Source organism: Pseudopodoces humilis, chromosome 5 (assembly GCF_049639895.1).
Source record: "Pseudopodoces humilis isolate 2021_Gansu_Grassland_sample_001 chromosome 5, ASM4963989v1, whole genome shotgun sequence".
In the NCBI taxonomy this organism is placed as follows: domain Eukaryota; kingdom Metazoa; phylum Chordata; class Aves; order Passeriformes; family Paridae; genus Pseudopodoces; species Pseudopodoces humilis.
In genome coordinates, this window is record NC_142204.1 from 54674598 (window position 1) to 54689121 (window position 14524).

The window sequence follows — 14524 nt, forward strand, 5'->3', positions numbered from 1 at the left end:
ATTATAAAGGCTTTGAATATCTCAGTCTGATTAGGGCTGAAGCTCTGAGATTTTTTTTATACCCCAGAAAATCTAAAACATATCCTAAAACTACATATCATAAAGTAGTTTTGAAAGCAACATATTTATTTAAGAAATGTTTTAATGACTAGTAAAAGCAATCAAATTCAGAAAAGCTGTTTAGGCAGCTAGCCCTATTATAAGAATATAAGGCCAGCCTATGTAGCTTCATGAGATTCATCCCAAAGTAGTAAGAGAGTTGGGTGAGGTCACTGTGAGACCTTTCTCAGTTATTTATCAATGATTTTTGAGATCTGCAGAGACCCCAGTCAACTGGAAGCTAGCAGATGTTATTCATACTTCAAAAAGGGCAAGAGAGGATCCTAGTAATTATAGGCTTGCCAGTCTTACTTTGGTGTTTGGTAAAATTACAGAGAGGATTATTCTGTGAGGTATTGAAAAACTCATGAAAGACAATGCAGTAATCTGTCAAAGCTGACGTGGGTACATGGAGGGAAAGTCATGCCTTACTAACTGTGAATCCTATTATGACAAAGTTACCTTCCCCTGGATGAAGACAAGATAGTGGATGTGTTGTTGAATGTTGGTTTTTATTCATTTTATCAAAGCTATTGCCACTGTCTCTCACAGGATCCTCCAAGACAAAATGTCCAGCACAGAGACGTAAACACACTGCAATGAGGGAACAACTGGCTGAAGGGTTGGGCCAAAATAGCGTGTATTAAATAGAGTAATATCTGTCTAATAGCCAGATATCAGTGGGATTCCACATGATCCAATTTTAGGGGCCCTTTTATTTTCTTCAATATTTTCATCAATGACCTGAACAAAGAAGTTGACTGCACATTAAGTTTGCCAACAGAACAAAATTTGGATAAGCTGTTGGGTACCTTCAGGAGATATCTTGATGGACTAGAGCCTTGAGGGTTGGCAGGCACCAACCATATGAAATTTAACAAGGATACATGCCAGAAAATGCACTTGGAATAATGTGATCCTGGATGTATGTATAGAATGGAGGGACAAGGGCTGGAGTGCAGAAAGGAATAGGGGCTTTTGGTTGATGGAAAACTCAAAATGAGTCAAAAATGCACCCTGGCAGACAAAAGGTCCAATTATGGAGTGCATGAAGTACAGTATTGCTAAGCAGTGGAAAGGAGTGATTATCCCACAATATAGCATTGGTGCCGCCTCATCTCACATCCTGATTGCAGTTTTGAGCCCCACAATATAACAAGGATTTAGAAATATTAGAATGTGTCCAGAGGAGAGCAACAAAGATCATTAAAGGACTAGAGGGCTAGGTTCAGGAGGAGTGGCTGCAGATATTTAGTTTGTTCACCTTAGAAAAGAGGAGACTGAGACGTCATTATTGTCTACAACTTCACAATGGAAGTGAGTAGAGAATGAAGTGCTGATCTTTTATCTCTGGTGTCTATTGAGGCATACAAGGGAATGGCTTAAGAAGCTGTATCTGTTCACACTGGATATTAGGAGTATGCAATTTCCTGAGAAGGTGAGTCAATCATTAACACAATCTCCCCAGGTAAGAGTCCACGGCCCAAAGACTGTTGGTGTTCAAGATATGTATGCACAATATTCTTTGATATATGCTTTTACCTCTAGGTTTTCCGTGTAGAATCAGGATTTGGACTTGATCTTCTTGTGTCCCTTCCAAATCAAGATAATCTATAATTCTGTTACTCTAATGAGAGTCCACACACTTCAGGAATTGGTCCTTAGTAATTTTTAATTTTCTTGCTTTTTCTCAGTAGATTTTGTGTTGATGTGGGAAAGACTACATAGATTTTCTGATTTGTCTAGGGAAGGAAATCTTACTATAAATATGCCACCCTCATAAAAGAAGGATTGAGACAGAGGATGAAATAAAAAGTACCAAGGTCTTGATCTGGAAAGGGAATAAATTTTATTTATTTTGATTAGGCAAAGAGAGAAAAAAGAACAACCTCATTGTCTGGTGGAAGCAGCATCAAAAATATGGAAATAAGAAAGAGATTAATCTAGTTTTCAACTCTTTCTGACAGGTAATGTGGATTTTTTAATTGATCAGTTTCACTTACAGGACTATTAGTTACTTAAAAGGATTAAACTCTTCCACAGGATGAATAAGCATTTAGTGGGACAAAGAAAGTTCATTAATGGCCAGGAAATGACATTGCTGATGTTCTCTTATTGAATCAACCTTTTTTTAGCCAGTGATGGCAGAAATCTTGAAAATTCTTGCTCAGTTGCAGGTAACAAATGCTCAAATAATACAAGACTAATCCAGTCCAAGTCTTCACCAGTATGGTGCATTAAATACTTCGGCAATGTGTCCAGTCAAAATTTAAGTGTTAGAGAGAGGTATAACGTACCTAGCTTCTCTCTCAAGAGTCAGTTCCACACTCTGAAAGGTGTCAGGGACTTGAAACACACAATTTACAGCACAGGAGTTCTGATATGTACCCAACTCTATCCTGTAACTTTCCAGAAATTTGCTTGCAGCTTTTAATTAAGTTTAAGAACATTTTTCTTTGCTTCTTTATGTTAAATTATCTGTATGTTGTCATGGGTTTTGCATCATTTAAATAAGAATAGAATCTTTCCATGTGTCATCTTGATTATTATTCTAACATGCTAAATATATCATCTAGCTCTTTCAGTCTTTCCCCCATGTATCATTCCTTCCATCTTTTTTAGGAATTATGTGGCTTTTTTGCCATTTCCTTCAAATTTGTCAATTGTCCCTCTCCAGTGGAGAGACAGAACTAACTGCAATAACTGTTTAGGTATATGTTCTAAGCAGTTACATATCAAAGCATTATTAACTTGTTGATTTAGGTGTGATGATTTTTGTCAGGAAATGATCACACAGTGGTTTAAATGCTAGCCTGGGCATCAAAAGTTGATGAAAAATTTCCCTGAAAAAACAGAGATATCCTCTGTAAATAGAGGTAAATTCTTTAGGGCAAATACCAATGAGGTCCTTAAGACAGACCTTTACTGTGCTTTGCCAGGCAAGGTGATGACCACTGAGCAGCCTGTGTGGGATCTCCACAGCAACTTACAGAGTTCCCTAGCTTGGAATAAGTGTGGTATTTGGGCTAATTAACTGTTTCTATATTTCCAACACAGCTCTTCCAGGTGAATTAGCATAGCCATCACAATGTATTAAGCTGTCTGTTGGCTTGGTTGGTTCTTTTCCCTAGTGTCCAGGACCATGCTCAGTGAGCATGTTAGCCATGTATTGTAATGCTATTGCTGTCTCACTACATCCATGTGAATGTAATGTGTCAGTGTTCATGTGTTTGCAGGAATTAAGATGAGAATCTGACCTTCAATTAGATGTAAGGGTATATTTCTATTTCTGCTACCAGCCCTGCGATCTTTACAACACAATGCTGTGCATAACATAAACATGACCCATCTAGAAGATTGCTGCTACAAGGTTCAGGTACTTAATGAAATCTTGGCCCCTGTTCTCTAGGCATGTAGTTTACCACATTCAATTCCCTGTTGAATGGGGGAATGGGGATGAATATGCTGGCATTAACTGTCATTCAAGAGAAAACATGAAGAATGATGTATATCTGAAATCCTGTTCCTTTGTACAACTGGCATTCTGTTCAGGAAATACCACCTCATTCTGTGTAGAATCCACAGTCCTGAATTATTGTTTTTTTAGGTATCTACAAAAATTCTCTTAAAGAAATGACATTTCATAATAACAGCCAAGTAGTTAGAATACTTAAGTAAAGAGAAACACCAGAAAGGGACCTTAGCAGCTTTCAACTTCTGAATTTTAATTATGACTGAGATATGAGGCCAGTCACCTTACACTTCCTATACAATTATTGCAAAAGGCAAGCTCCTCCAAGGAATTATTCAGAGCAGGAATTTAACTTTGGAAGACAAGTAAATTATATACTTAAACTTAGGAGGATTGAATAACCCTGAGTAACCTCAAATAGCGGATGCAATTGCTTGGTTTGAGGAGTTTCTAGCCAACACTCTGTCAAATGTTTAATGTGAACCCAAGATCTCCTCTAGCCCCTTAAATAAAAAATATTCATCAAGTCATTCACCAAGGTGGAAGAGTACTGGTGGAGTTCATAGAACTATGCAACATGAGAATACTTTGAAGTCCAAGACCTAGGCTCATAAAGAACAGAAACTATGACAATGTGGTACAGAAGTATCTCAGTCTATAAGTTAGTTATAGCCAAATTAAAAACGTCATTGAAGGCAGAGTTCTAGTAGATGGAGAGGTCATCAAGATCTCAGGAACCTGAACCATGAGAGTTACACAGGTTTAGGTCAGTGTTGCGTTTAGAGTTTTGGGACATGATCCTTTTCCTAAACATTCTTGATTAAAGAGTTTAATCTGCTGTAAATGTTGCTGACTGTTAAGTTTATTTCAAACTATATTTTATTTCAATACTTAGGTAATTAAGACATTTTTTCTGGACTCAAATACACTTTACATATTGTATTACCTATATTCAAACCAAAAATCCTGTTTTGTTCTCTTTTTCCTCTATCCTATTTTTTTTTTGGCTGGTAAGTTTGAAGTCCTTCCTGCAGGTGATTCATTTTTAGTACTGGTTAAAGCACTCAGCTAGGAGTGCCTCTCTACACAGAGGATATTGAAGTTCAGTTTCCTTGGCAGTGAAAATGTTCCCACCATTAAATTGGTGGGGGCTAGAAAGAGACATTGTAGGAAGCAGAGCTGGTGGCTTGCATTAATTAATTATATTAATTTCAAATCAATCTGTATGTTTTTTAACACAGTAACTACTAGGAAAGTCCTCTATTGGTTCTAGTTTCTAATCTTCCAAAATCCAAAGGTTGCCTGTCTATAAGATAAAAATAATAGTATATTCAAATAATTGTCTTAAAAGCTTTTTCCTTGCAGAGCTAAAATATGGTTGAATGTTCCTGAGATTTTGAGATACGCCTGTATTATGGAACGAGCGATAATTAAGACCCTTCAAGAAATAGTAGGAAGCCTAAAACTCTATTGTTTTATGTGCTGCTCTCTTCCAAGCCAGAGTTAATTAACTTTCCACTTTTAATTAAATTTTCCCACTTTTATTGGTTTTCAAAATTATTCCTTCCTGTTACTCTCATTTAATGTATACACACAATCTATACATGTGTACAGATGCAAACTCACTCATTTTCCTCTGTGATGAAACATAATTTCTGGAACTGGTTATTTTAATTGTTAGCTTATGTTTCCATGGGATCCCATCCCATTATTTTAATATATATATATGAAACAGATCAACGGATACTCATTTGTGAGTTTCATTAACATGACATTAATCCCCTTTTCCAGTTCATTAACAAAGATGTTAACTACTGCAATACTTAACATTGATTCCTTTCCATACTATTATTTGCTTCTTCCCATTCAATACAATGCCATTTACTACAAATATTCAGTAACAGACCTTCAAAACACTTCTGTAATCCACATTTTACATGTGTTGTTTAGAATTCAATTTAGAATAAGAATATTTTACTTGTTTTGTTTCTTCTGGAGTACTGAAACTTGCCAAACATCACAAAGCCTTACACATATTGTGTTTGCTGTATCTTACAATATTTGTACCCCTTAGGTAGGGTCATTTCTACAAAAAATGACTGTATCAGATCAAAGAATCACAGAATGGTTGATGTTGGATGAGACCTGTGGAGGTCCTCGTGTTCACCTCCCCTGCTCAACAAAGGCCACCTAGGGCAGATTGTCCAAGAACATGTAGAGATAGTTTCTTAGTATCCTCAAGGACAGAGTCTCCACAACTTCTCTGGGCAATCTCTGCCAGTGCACAGTCAGTGCATGGTAAAAAAGTGTTTCAATATGTTCAGGCAAAATCTCTCATGTTTCAATTTGTTCCCATTGCTTCTCATGCTGTCACTGGACACCACTGAAAAAAACCTGGCTCCATCTATACCTAGCCTCAGATATTTAGATACACTGACACAATCCCTCCTGAGCCTTCTCTAATGTAGGCTGAACAGTCCCAGATCTCTCAGCTTTTCCTCATATGAGAGATGCTCCATTCTCTTCATCATCTGAATGACCCTTCACTGCACTCTAATACATCCATATCTTTCTTGCACTGGTACCCACGTTCTGAACACAGCACTACAGTTGCAGTCTCACCAGCATTGAATGAAAGGGAAGGATAATTTCCCTCCACTTTCTGGCAACACTCCTCCTAACATAGGTAAGGATACTGTTGATCTTCTTTGCCAAAAGGACACATTGCTAGCTCATGTTCAACTTGGTGAACACCAGGGACTCCCAGGTCCTTCTCTGCTAAGCTCCTTCCCATACTGTCAGCCTCACCTTGTATTAATGCATAGGATAATTTCTCCAGCCTGGTGAGGCCCCTCTGAACAGCATTACATCCTTCTGGCTATGTTGGCTGCTCCTCTCAGCAAACTTGCTGAGAGGTTTCCTCATTCCAGCTAGGACAGCACCAATTTTGCAGTAGCCAGAGGAGGCAGAGTTAGCATAAGGAGGTTATTTTCTCCCACCTCATATCCTTGATGGGGATGGGGAAGAGGAAGGGGAAGGGGTCTCTTCTGGTTCAGGGTAGAGTGTTGGAGGGAGTGGCTGGTTATTGTCAGGCTCTTCAGTGAGCCTTTGCATGTGAATCATTCACCCCTCTCTTTTCTACTCTTTTGTTATTAGTATTACTGCTGTTACTTGTTTTCTCATTCTATTGCTGATTCAAATAAATTGTTCTTATCTCAACCTGTGATCTTAACTTTTTGTGCCTCCAATTCTCCTCTCCAGCCTTCTGAACAGGAAGAAGAGGTGCTGGTGCAGGGATAGGGTTTGTGGTTGGAGTGTTTTCAGAGGGAATACTAAATTGGAGAATACAATTTCTAAATCATGACAAGGGTACACTCTACTCCCTGGTCCATATTATTAATAATGTTGATGAACAATGCTGGTACCAGTACTGTCCTCTGGGGTACAACACAAGTTGCTGGCCTCCAAGTAGACTTTGCACCACTGATCACTGCCCTCTGAGCCCAGTCACCCAGCCATTTTCCAATATACCTCACTGACTGCTCATCCAACTTCAAACTCTCTTGTCCTGTCTAGGAGTATGATACAGAAGACAGTTTCAAAAGCCTTTCTGAAGTCTTAGAACTTTTCATTTCTCTCCCCTCATCTACCAAGACATTACATCAAAGAAATTTATCACATTGATGAAGTACTTCTCCTTTGTGAACCAGTGGGCAAAAGTAAAACCAGCCCCTTCACTTAGTATTGGCTGGAAGATTGAAGCTGAAGCCAGGTAAATTTGAAATTAAAGCATGTGTGTAAACAGTGGTGGGTGATCAGTAACTGCAACAGAGTACCAAGCATGCAAGGTCCACATTCCAGCATGTCAGTACCTGAGGGTAGTGGATGCCTATCTACAAAATATGTGTGTGGCATCCAGAAGTAAATGAGTGACATGGAAGACAGATAATACACTTTGGTTGAAACAAGGTGCTCTGGTCCTTTCTTCTAAAGACTTGAGAACGAGTGAAAATGTCTGTTAGAAGAACTCAAATTACTGCATTAGCAGTTTTGACTAAACGATCTCAGAGTCATTTGAAAGAGCAATTTATTAATGTTCAGTAACCAGAGTTTCAGAAGAATGTCAATCTGCTCCTGAAAAGATGCAAGGAATTATTCTTTATTAAAAAGACAGTCCACTTCTAAATGCAATCTCATGTCCCTAATTGTGTCCAACCAACAGTGTCTCTCTTTTCATACAGATGTCTGGACATCTGCTAATGCTCATTGCTTTGATGACAACTTATTCCATATGTGTCCTGTCTCAAAGAAATTGCACTGCCTGAAACTGGCATTTCTTCAGCTTTCTATGTTTCAAATATTGTGTGTGATCTTATTCTGAACCTAAATACCCCACTCCTTTCTTCTAACCGGTGAGCTGTTTGAAAATCAAAAGACTAGATGTGCTCTAACTTGTCAGTTTTAATGCTTTGATACCATTTCCCCCTGCATTTTCCCTCTTGCACCTGTTTCAGCTATAGGACACTGCAGATAGAGGTATCTCTCTGACAGCCCTTCCCTTCTGTCTACACTGCTTTTCTCTCTTGCCCTCCCTCATTCCTGGTTTATTCCCTGTCTTCTCAGCTCTCTTTACTTGTGGCCTCTGTGTACTAGGCCTCCCCCCATTATTTTTTTGGGGTACACTCTCTTTTGAAAGGGGGGACGGGATGCTGGCAAGGTGTATGTTTCAGAGCAGAGCAGCTGTGAGGTTGAAAATCCTCCTGTCACCTGCTGAGCACCAGATGGTGCCTCAGGAGGAGCTGCTTGGACAGGACAGCAAGAGGACCTGATCCTCTTGCCACTTGCACTTGTCTTTTGCCCAGGTGCCTTGATAGCTATAAATGAATGAACAGCTGTGGCCAAGAGGGAAAAGGATGCAGGAGGGGCAGCCCTCAGCTTGACTGGATACGCTGGGGCAATCTGAAAACAGCAATGTGTCTCCTGGCTACACCACTGCCCTTGTGCACAGCTTTCTCTGGTGACTGTGTTTTCAAACGGGGCAGGCCAGGAGTTGATAAACCCCTGCTCTCCCCTTCACTCCCCCCCAACAAACCAAACAAACTTGCCTACTGAATTTAGTTATAAGCCAACCATTTTACAGAGGGATCTGTGATTGTTTATGCAGTGACAACAAAGATGTAAAGTGAGCCACTGTTCTAAAAAGGCTTCCATGAAAGTCTCAGCATTGTTGATGCCCTGGAGACATTTCTGGTACTAACATGACTCCAGCTCTCTGAGTAATTCTTTCCTTAAAAATATTGCCAAGTGTTAATTTAAAAATAAATGAGACGTAGTTCTTTGACCTGATTGTAGTTCTGTGCTAGAATTGAGTTTGCCAAGTGATTTTGAATTTTAAATGTAAAAAAAAAAGTGTGTGTATCCTCTTGTGTTTTAAAAGTGCATTGTAATTTTATATATTATGTATCATGCCCCAAAAATGGCTTGAAAAGACAAAAAGAAAGAAACGGACAGGTATAACCCCTATGCCAATTAATACTTTTCACTGGATATTAATTTGTGGGCATTAACCCCTTTTAATTGACCTTCAGACATGTGATTAGACAGACAGTGAGCTCTGCTGACCAGCACATATATAATTAGCAAATAGCAAGGTGAGGGAGAACTGGTTTAATCTCATTTCATCCCTGAGACTTTATCACCATTTGGCCTAGTTCCCTTTATCCAGAGATAACAGCTTTATTTGGCAGTGAATTAAAGACCCAAGTAGCTTTGCATTGTAATATAGGTCAAACAAAACCAGCACATTTGGCGTTGGGTTGTTTGACAAGCAAAATGCCTAGAGATTGTTGAGGCTGGGAATAAAACTGTTGCAAAGGTCTGTAGAAGATTTTCAGTCTTTAAATAGTGCACAAAAGTGTCAAGGATTTTAGCTGGAGGCATTCAACTGGTCCAGTGGCAGTTCATTGTGTCATCAAGCTAGAAATCAGAATTTAAATTCCAAACCTTCTGGCAAGAACTTGGAGCAATGTGAAGACTGGGAAGATTTGGCCTCTGCCCAGGAGATTTCCCCTAATGATAGTTTTAAATAAAGTCTTCTATTTGATTCAGGAGTAAAAATCTGCATATCTGCATGAGAAGGAAAGTCAGCCTTGGTTCAACTCCTTCAGTTTCCACATGAGTAGTAGCACTGGCTAAACTCATGTGAAGACAGAGAAAGATTATATCAGAGATCATGTCTCTGTTGATATTTTCAGCAAAAACAGCCTGTCTTCTCACCTACAAAATAATCTAAGCATTAGGTTATTAGATCCTTACTGGTCATCCTGATTTGCCACTCAGCATATTCAGTAAACAGCCCAGAATTGATTGAACAGTTTCTGTGATTTTAAAGGTTTGTAAAGTCATCTCTACCTGTGGAGTATAACAGTATTAACTCATTTGATGCCACACTAGGTTATTTCAGCATACGTTCGATCACATGAAACTAAAAATATCCCAGTGACTCATAAAGCACTTTGCAGGTTTTACTAGAATTTTTTGCTATATCCTTTCTTTAAAAGTGAATGGGTGCAGGAATAATTCATGAGCAGCAGATAAGGTACAGTGCTACAACTCCCACTCATACAAGCTTTTTCAGCTTCTATTGCACCAGTGACTGTCTGTACTCAGTAATCTGTCCCAGACAAGTGTGTTGCAAGTTTTGTTCAGGTTTTCTAAATAATGACACTGTTTACAAACTGATCTGCAGAAGTGTGCCAAAGAATGAGGGAAGGAGGAACTGTAGGTAAAGTAGATGTGAAGGACTTTTCCTTTTAATTTAATTATTAGCATAAATAAAATTACATTTCTTTCTGGTGTGGGGATAGAGAAAGGGAAATAATGGTATATCTTTGATCTGTTGCTGGGACAATCTCATTATTGAGGCTTATACCAAAGACTATTAAGAAGAACCATCTCTTACCCAATGGGAAAGCACCCTGTGCCTCTTCTCAGAAAACTTATTGGAAAGAAATCTTCAGCTTGATAAGCAATGGGTTGATCACTGACCCAGAGCTTTTCTAGGGAGATTGGACCTAGGACATATGGTTCTTTGGAGATTAGTTCTTTACTTACTGTTACCCAGAAAACTACCTTGTGGCCTCAGTTGGAGGGGCTGCAGTGGACCCTTCACAGTTTTGAAGGTTGTCTGAAACTCAATGCCTCATGTGTGCATATAGACACTAAGCATAAACATGGGGTTAAATTGGTGATTCTGGGCTCATGTGGGAAAACACTCTCCATGTATCCACGTGCTCTAAAGAAAGCAGCATCAGCTCCCTAAATTTTATTTGGACAGCTAAATACTCAAAGCTCTGCTGCGTCTGCACAAGCACAATTGTTTATATGGATGGAGATAGAGTGGGGCAGGAGGTGATCTCTAACTCCATGGAAGAGTGGTGTAATGGAGTAGACAATGTTCCTCAATCATGCCATGTGCTGTCTGGAGGTGGCTCGTGGCTGCATTCAAACTCCTTCAGACTAATTTAACAAAAAAAACAAGGAGGAGGACTTAAAGCTGCCTTCATGCACCTATGCATGTTTTTAATAGAGAACCAGGCTACAGAAACTGACAGAACAAGAACAACAGAAACAAATTCAGGATGGAACTTTAATTTGCAATCACACTACTGAGCTGCTAATTCAGAAAAAAATAGATGTGAAATGCACCCTAGTCAGACAGGAGTAGTAATGCCATATTTGGAATTCAAGGAAGCTTAGTTATTTTGATTTATTTTTCTGTTTCAAGAAATGATAATATTTAATCTTGCCAAGTCTGATATATTAGTGACCTCTGATATTGTAGTGCAATTTTTGCTCCTAAAGACATTAATCAAACATTTTTTTGAATATACAAAGATATTTTAAATTATTCTGCCAGGAATCCAAATGTACCATAATACTAATAAAGAACATCTTCTTTCAGTTTTTACTTCTACTATTGTTTCTGTGAATTGGGGAGTGAATGAATGTGCATAAGGAGCTTAGTGCCTATTAGCTGCTAGGAAGATATTAATGATTTTGTCACTAGATTTCAGAATTATGCTCTTCAATCTGAATAAGGAGATAGATTTAGATAGAGAGTTTTGATACCACACACATAATCCAAGGGATTTAGGGAGCTTCTTACATTACCCTGTGCAAATGCAGTATAAATACCACTCATCAAACAGCACAAGTTTAGAAGGATGACACATGCACATTGTAGTAATAGATCTTAATGTGGTTCTTTTTCCACAAAGTAGCACATTTCTGGATTATATGAAAATGTCATGTAGATAAACTTTAGATTTTGAAATCCTCAGTGACCAAAGAGAATCAAAGAAAACCATGTCAGATTTGCCTTAAAGTGTAATGCATCCAATAATCTGAATTTCTATGTATTTTCTGTTGGAACCTATCAGATAATGAAGGGAACTTCTACAACAACACAAACAAAAGTAAAATTTGAAATATGGTTTTAGGAAAAAATGTCAATATAACAAGATTAATTACATAAAAATATAGTCAGCATGAAAAGAAAGACTTGACCCTTCCAAATATATCTCCAATTTTTAAGTTAAAATCATTTTGGACAACTTTTATCTATCCTTTTTACTGCCATTCAGGTAAAAAATTACATTCCTGTGAATGATTCCAAGAAAATAATATCAGGCCTACAGATTTTAGTCATAGAACAAAATATATTTTGTGACATAAGAACTTCCTAAATTTAAGACAGGGTTCACATTCCAGACTAAGACACAGGGCTAATCCATACGCATCATGGCTCACTTGAGATGCCTTACAGCTTCACACAGCTCTTCCAATTTCTAGTCCTGCAAGTCTTTTAAGAACCAGATCATGAAGCTAATTCTTAAAATCTTATAGCCTCTAAATTGCACAAGTTCTTAAGACTGCTTGTGAAGGAAAAGTTGAGTACTTCTGTCTTTCCTTTGTACATATAGAACTGGTGAGCATACAAGTTTTATCCTCCAGTTTTGCGCAGCATGAGAGCAAGGCACGGATGTTACACATTTACCATTCTGAATACAGGGTTTGGCCCTGTACATCCGGATGCAGATGTGGAGCTTCACACTCTGGTGCACAGTGTGGTCACCACTCTGCAGGAACACAGCCCCCATCCAGTGAGACACTGTGCTGTCCCTGGTCTGCCTCCTGCCTCAGTTCCTTGCTCCTAAAACTTAACTTCTGGAAGGTCTCAAGGGTTGGGTCTCATTAATCTACCTTTCTTTTTCACAGGAAGGTGTGCATACAGATTTACTTCCTATTTCCTCAAAACACCACAAGTTTCTACACAATTAAGCAGACGACTGAATAAAAAGCTCACTTTTATTAGGAAATAAATGTCATTTTACTTCAGTCAGGACATGAGAGGGAAAAGTTAAAGTGATATGACATAAAAGGAGTACAGCCATTGAATGAGAAATTTTGAAATGGTGCTGAAAGAAAGTGAAAAATAGGCCTTGTAATGAAATGCATACTTAACTAGATAAACTAAGGTCCATAAAGTCTATCTTTTTAGAAATTTTGAGTGCTTTCTTTTTGGTGCTCAGCTAGCAAATCTTAAATTGGGCTCTGGAAGATGTTTTTGGTTTTGTTTTGTTTTTTTTCAAAACTGTATGCAAAAGAATATTTACAATATTTCTTTAGTTCTGTAATACATTAAATTTTCCCTAAACACCGGGGCTTCACAGATAGCCAGACTCTGCCCACACTACTCATATATTTTTGCTGCAGGATATCACTATGGGATTTCTAGATTTCTACACATATTTCTGCAGATAGCTGAGTTTAAATCTTGTCAGGGAGTTCAAAATAGAACTAAAAATAAAATTTTGGTTTATTTTCTCTTCTAAGCAATCTTAGACATCATGAAACGAAGAGAAGCTGTCAGTTTTCAATTCAGAGTCCCAGAGGAAGGAAAATTATTTTAGGTGTATAGGTGTGTGAAATCTAGGGCATACTGTCATTGCTGAGTGACTCTCCCTACAAGCATTAATTTGACTCAGAACTGTGAGTGATACTGTTGTTCATGCTATTCATATGTCTTTCCAGAAAAAAAATTTTAAAAAGGAAAAAAAAAATAAAGAATTTAAGAGGTTAAAGAATAATATGGTGCATAAAAAAGGCACTCATCTTTGCAGAATAGAAAATAATTGTTGACCTAAGAAACTAATATTGCTCATTTTTTCCAGGTAAACCTCTACCATTTGCCATTCCTTTGATTATAAAGTTCACTGATTCCAAAACCATTCTGGGTTGTGCTTCACTCTGCAGTATGTCACATCATTTGAAGATGTTCAGCATAGATAATTAGCAGGTGACCTTTAAAGTTATCTCTAAAACTGTTCTAATTTATTTTAATAGAAAAAATGTAATAGTGCAGTTGTAAGTCATCCATGCATCAAACCCAGTCATCTAAAGTAAATTCCAGTTCACCTTTAAGTATCAAAAAATTTAAGCCTATTTACAACTTGGATTTACTAATATTTAGAGAAAAAATATAGTTTAGCAGATCCTGTCTGAAGTTAAAAATCACACAATGCAATGTTTACCTTCTAAATGTCATATTGAAGGAAGCTTCTCTGCCAGATGAGAGCACAGTATAATGGTTAAACCCATTTTCTTAAGAATCCTTGAGAACCAAGATAGAAAATGTGGTTCAGCAGATTCATTCTCATGTTTAAAGCACACAGTTTTGTAAATGAGTGTTTGCCTTCCCTTTAACCACAGCTTTTGACATGAGTAAATGTCCTGAAGAATTATTTATTTGGATTGTACTGCACATGTTCTCTTCATTATTTAAGATCCACAACATTATGAGGAAAATAAATTTGCATTGAATATCTGTTTTTCAGTAAGTGTTTGATTTTATATATTTTTCACTTCAGCAAATTGTACTAACATAATGTA